General features: G+C 32.1%; 1 pseudogene; it reads right to left on the bottom strand.

Moving 5' to 3' along the window:
• Nucleotides 1-3999: 3999 nt before the first annotated feature.
• On the bottom strand, nt 4000-5130 carry LOC120204771 (annotated as a pseudogene).
• Between the last annotated feature and the right edge of the window lie 1454 nt (nt 5131-6584).

Genomic DNA, 6584 nt, shown 5'->3' with positions numbered 1-6584 from the left:
TATTTGGCATAGGAATACACACATCACCATTTTATACAGGTTTCGTGTTCATTTACAAATATCTCCCTAGTATACAGTAACGACGGATCTAAAAATATTTTAAGAGTAGATATATATTTATATATACTGATTATATATAAATTTTATATGAAATAAATTTAAATAAAATTTTAAATTACACACGGTTAATAAAATAAGTCATTAATTATAAAATTTAGATTTTAAAATAGACACATACCTATCTAACTTAAGAATGCATCGCCATTAATATAATAATAACACTTCAATATATTTATAATAATTTTAATAATTCAATTAGTAAAAAATCATTAAACTCTAATTTATATTACATAATAATATAAAATATTATTATAAGGTGATAGTTTAAAAAATTAAAATATTTAAAATTTGGAGAAAAAATAAGTTAGAATAAAAGTTATAATTTGGATATATTTACACACACACAAGCTTCGTGTTCATAAGGCACTTGTCGTGTAAGAAAACCCTAGCTTAATGGATAAATGCCTGAACGTTTATCTTACCGGAGAAACGGGATTCCAACCTTATCAATGACACTGCCTTCTAGTTTCTTCTGTTGTTTTTTATTAAAATATTAAATTTTAATTTCAACATCTTTAATACGAAGTTAAAGTGAAATGACCATCAGCTCAGTTGATAGAATACAAGACTCTTAACCTTGGGGTCGTGAGATCAAGTCCCACGGACGGCATTTCATAATTTAGAGATCTCCTACTGAAGTTGCTCTCAACCTGGCGTTGAGGACAGCCTATTATCCTACATATCTTTATCCCATTACATATGGGAATAAGGGTATGCTAATTCATTCTGATACGAAGTTAAAGTAATATAATTAAATTCATTTATTTTGGATTTAAGTCATCACATCTTTTAATGTATAAAGACCATTTTGCTGTCCAAATTCTAAGTACTCACCGCTGAACCCAGGGATAATCGAGGGGTGGGTGGGAATAGTCGACCAAACCCTAAATAAATATATTTATAAAAAATATTATTTTTATTTAATAAAAATAAGAATCTAATTAAAAATAATAATATATAGAGGGTTAGTATTACAATTATATCTAAATATATAAGATAAATTTACATTATTTTTAAGGTCAAGTCGTGTCGAGTATTTTTAACACTAATCAAAACTCGACCCGACCTGAACACGATTTAAAAAAAACAATCTGATTGGGTGGGATCGGGTCAAAACCCATCTAGTTCGAGTACCGTACACATCCCAATTGACAACAACACACCCTACAGACATAGTTGCTTAAACCCAAAAATTTTATGAAAAATAATATTCATTTTAATCATTTATATCCCTTGATGAATTTAAAACTATTATTGTATAAAAATTTAAATATTATTTTGAATTTTTTTAATTGATTTTTAGACGTTTTTAAAAATAAAAATGAAAGTGTTTCATAATTTTTTAAACAAATTTGAGATGGAATAACATGTTTGATGATTTAAAAACTAATAATCAAACAGAATTAAAATGTTATTATCATTAAAGTAATACCAAAGTGTGAGTTTAAAATTCAAAATTCTATTAATCTTATCTATAATGGTGGGTCCAATTCAAGGAACAGATTAATGGGAAACATATGGCATGAAAACATAGGAACGAAGTGCATGATGTCATGTCAATCAAACTAAAGATGAAAAGGATTCGATCACTTTGCCTTTGCGTAAGTTGAGAGTTGGGGATAATTACCGCACCACCTCCTTAAAAACAAGGATAATTAAATTTTACTCTCTCTCATATTCCACTCGTTGTACTTTAAATTCATTCAATTTTTTCATTGAACTTAACATAATTAGCATTTTTTATCACTATGTTGTTTTCTCACTAAACGACGTTATAAATGAAATGTTATATAGATGTAAAACGATGCCATTTTGATGAAAATTTTGTTTTTCTAAAACAAAATCATTTTAACACTGTAAAATATTTAACGACCGAGTGACCAAAAATGTTAATTATGTTAAGTTCAGTGAGAAAATTGAACGGTTCTAAAGTACAGTGAGTGAAATAGAAGATAGAGTAAAGTTCAGTGATGATGTGTATAATTTACCCTAAAAACAAACTTGTCATTTTACTACTTTTGACTTGAGATTTATTTTCTGTCCCTACCAATTAATTAATTTAGCAAGAAGTAAATTTAATTTGGTTACATAATCTGTAAACTAAAATAATTTGATTAACGTTAATTGTCATTGTGTTAATGTAATCATTAATAATGTTAGTGCGATAGTTTGATATTCTAACGTCACAGTTTATCATATTAACGCAATATTTCATGTATAAAAATAATATTAATATAATCTCATTTCTGTAATTTATTTAATTAAGATATAGTCACTTAAGGTTAGTTGTCGTTATCCTTTTAACGGGTTGTTGATGTGAAATAATAAATATATAAAATTACACGAATCAACTTATCTTAGTGGTTAAAAAAGTCATTGTTGTTCCTAGAGGTCATGGGTTCGAGCACCAGCTGCTACAGTAGGGTGATTGAATGTTTATTGTCAAATGATTAAGAGTATTTATAACATATACTATTTTCTAATCACCTTAGATTAATCAAAATAATAGTAATAAATATATAAAATTAAAAAGGGTAAATTACATAAATGATTACTAATATTTGAATAAATTTTTATTTTTCTACTAAAGTTTTTAAAATAACAAATTGGTCGATACCATTTAGTGGTATATGCCCCCTTAAGCGATTTTTTAATCTCCTTACCCCACATTGCCCATTAAGAATCGAAGAATGCCCAAACAAATAAAAGTCACGAAAAAGAAAGAAGAAAATACACCTCTTGATTGAAAATTTCTCAAACTTTCTCACCCTTGACTTCTCGTCTTCACCGGTATGAAATACTTCATCAAATTTTTGTAGTCTACTTTTCTGGGTTAATAGATGACAGAGAGAGATATAGAAGAATCATATGAACTATTTGATGATTTAGTTACCAATTTGTTAATTTTGAAATTTTAAAGGGGAAAACAAAAAATTACTCAAATATTAATGACCATTTGTGTAGTTTACCCTTTTAATTTTTATATACATTGTGACACATCAACAATCTGTTAACTCTCAGATTATATTAGTTTTTTGTCCTTACTTAATATATTATATTTTCGAGTTGCTCGCGAGCTTTTCGAGTAGAGTATCAAGTACTCGTTTTGGCTCATTAAGAACTCGAGTTGAGCTCGAGTTAAGTCTATTTGAGTTGAGTATTTATCGAGTTTTGATCGAGTCGATCTCGAGTAGCTCATGATTTGTCTCGTCTCATTTACATCCCTTTACTAAATATAAGCGAAAGTGATCAATCATATAATTAACCTTAAATATTAAAGTGATAAAAATTTAAAAATAAATATATTTAACCAAAAAAATAAATTAATCTTTTCTTAAGAGAAAAAAGTGTAGAAATTACAAACTAACACCCCAAAACCCCACACCCATGGATGGAGTGGCTGATGCACTAAGCTCTTTGGTTAAGCATATTTCATTATTTAAAAAAAATGATTAAATGTAGTTTATTGTGTTAAAAGAAAAAATAAAAAATTTATATACGCATTAATTTTTTAAAAATAAAATTTTAGACATCGTTCATAAAATTTTTGACATGTCGCTGCGGCACATGCTCATGGGCCACGAGAGTAGGGATGGCAACGGATCGGGTTTGGGTTGATATTGATTCCCCCTTCCCCGTTTAAAAAATTCGTATTCGTCTCGCTTAAAAAACCGCGGGGATTTAAACGGGGATCCCAACGGGTAATCGGGGAAAACCGCGGGGAAACGTATATTCTCGTTTAGCATAAACGGTTATTTAAACGGGTAATCAGGGCGGGGATTACTAAATCCGTCCCCGTTTAACATAAACGGTTTTTTTCCGTTCCCATTTAATTCAGTTTTCGATTTTCCCCATCGGGATCGGGTTTTTTTGCCATCCCTATATGAGAGCAAGACAGAAGCAACTTGATGTACTGTCTTCTGGTATCATCCCTCTCCCTTTGCTTGTATTCACTGCTTCCAACATTTTCACTACCTCGTTCATTTCGGGTGGATTGTTTGTATTCGCATCCCAGCATTTCCCCGTGATGTTCGCCAATGAACTCGGGCAGCACCGTGGGATCGCCGGTCATAAATTCTGCAGATAAAATGTGTCGAGTTTGTCCAACTCCATATCAATAGGTGCAATCCTTTAACAACAGCATAACATGTGCATACTAACCTCTCCAACAACTGCGGATGATATCTCGACGAAGCTCAGACAGCAATAGATTTCCCATAAGCAAATGCCGAACTGTGGACATCGCATTTTCTGTTGTAGGGCTTTCTGTTAAGAACCTAATGTAACGATTGTATTAGCGTTCCGATTATGTTGCTCGAACTCGGATAAATGAAAAACAATGAATGAACACAACTAAGCATACCTCTGGGGCCATGTATGGCCATGTATCCCAGAGTTCCGGTTTCACCGGTCATGTCACATGGATTCCAAGCTTCAACTCGAGCTACGCCGAAATCTGCAATTGACGTCACGGTGTACGATCTTTTCCGAGTGAAGGTAGCTGAGACTGCAAATTCAGAGAAGAAGTACGGTGACCCCAAATTCTAAACCTTAAACCCTAAAAAACAGAGGATAACGCCCATAATAGGGCATTCACTTACCCTCTAGAGATTCCAAAGCAAGTTGGACGACAACCTTCAAGGTGATTTTCTTTCGCCTATTCCGAATCCAGTACTGCTTCAACGTGCCACCGGGGAGATATTCAACAACGACACAACATGTTCTAAACGGAAGGGAACTCCGACCGCTGAAGGATTTCCCGATGGAATCTTAAGGTTTGAAGTTCCCATTGAGGCTCCAACAAACTATAACATGCCAATATTCATACCAACACATACTGACACCAACAATAAGCATTAAAAATAGAAGAAAAACCATAACCTTTGTGACATTTGGGTGGTCAAGTTTATGCCAAACCCCAACCTCTTGCTTTAACGAAGCTCGCACGGCCGCGGTTTGAGCCGAACCGCCGGCGCCCCAATCCAACACCTTGGCTGCAACATTTAACATTACAATGTTAACAAATTATAAAATATATGTGGAAACACGACATGGATATTAGGGTTTGTTCTTGATAATGGAGCTTCTTGTAATTAATCAAACTTAGTAACTTTTACCTATGTAATTAATCTTCATATTGATATTGGCCTGGGAGTTTTAAACACTGCATTGATCTAATACATGTATAGGTTTACTCTTTATATTTTTTTGTAGGAATGGGACGAAGATTCGAAGTCAATGAATTTTGATTTGATTCGATTTTATAAAGTCATTTAAAAAAATAAGTTTAGATTTTGTTGAGTTAATCGATTGACGGAATCGGCCAAAAGGGGGTGAATTGGCAATAAAAATTTTGGTGGAAGCTTTTGCAGAAAATTGAAAGAAATTGCACAGCGATTTAGAGTGGTTCGACTTTATCAACCAAAGTCTACGTCCACTACCTTAGCTATCCACACTAAGGATTTTCCAACAAATTCACTAATTTGTTCTTTCTTTTGAGGCCAAAGAGATAACCTTACAACTCCCTCAAGAATATACCCCAATTCTTGATAACACTCTTTTCTCAAAGAGAAATACAAATTTGCAAACTTACAAGAAAAATCTCACAAGGCAAATATGTTTGTACAATTCTAGAACAAAGAAAGAACACTCAAGAATAAATACAATTGAGCACAATAAGTGTTCTTGAAAGCAAAATGAATATTGAATGAAAAATAAGCTTGAAATGCTCAAACTTGAAGTTTGATGCTTTCACTTTGATTCTCTCTTGATTCTAGTTGCTTGATGTTTCTTGTTATTGATTAATGGCTTCTAAGCTTGCTTAAATACACCTTGAATCACTTCTGAACGTTGGGGATGATTAGAGAAGATAATATAGCCGTTTTAGTGTGAAAACAATTAATAAATCAGCTTGGAGCGTGGGGGGAATCGGTTCCCTAAGTGTAAAATTCAAATATTTCGACCGTTATACAAGGGGGAATCGGTTCCCTCCGAGCATACTGGAATTCACGGAGCCAAACCATTCAGGGGGAATCGGTACCCCCTTGGGGGGGAATCGGTTCCCTCTGAGCAATATGGAATTTTTGGCTTTGAAATGGTTCGAAATACTTTGTAAAATTATTTTGAGATTGTTTTAAGATTAAAACTTAATTTTACAATTGAGTAAGGATTAAAAATGATATTTGAAAGATTTGGAGTAATGTTTTGATATTCGAATAGTTATATCGAATATACTTAGCAAATCATTTGGAAAATCTTAAAATTTATTTTAACTTAATTTGTTATATCGAAATATCAAAATGTTTTCAACAATCTCCCCCTTTTTGATATAACAAAACATTTTAGTAATTTTTAAGATTTTGAAATCAAGTTTTGAAATTACTCCCCCTTACTTTAACACTTCTCCCATTTATCATTTAAAAAAACATTTAAAACTTCTCCCCCTTTTTGTTAAATCAAAAAGA

This window comes from Hibiscus syriacus, unplaced genomic scaffold, assembly GCF_006381635.1.
Source record: "Hibiscus syriacus cultivar Baekdansim isolate YM2019G1 unplaced genomic scaffold, ASM638163v2 tig00011718_pilon, whole genome shotgun sequence".
Taxonomy (NCBI): Eukaryota; Viridiplantae; Streptophyta; class Magnoliopsida; order Malvales; family Malvaceae; genus Hibiscus; species Hibiscus syriacus.
The sequence above is the reverse complement of the archived record's forward strand: the minus strand, read 5'-3'. Positions and strand labels throughout refer to the sequence as shown.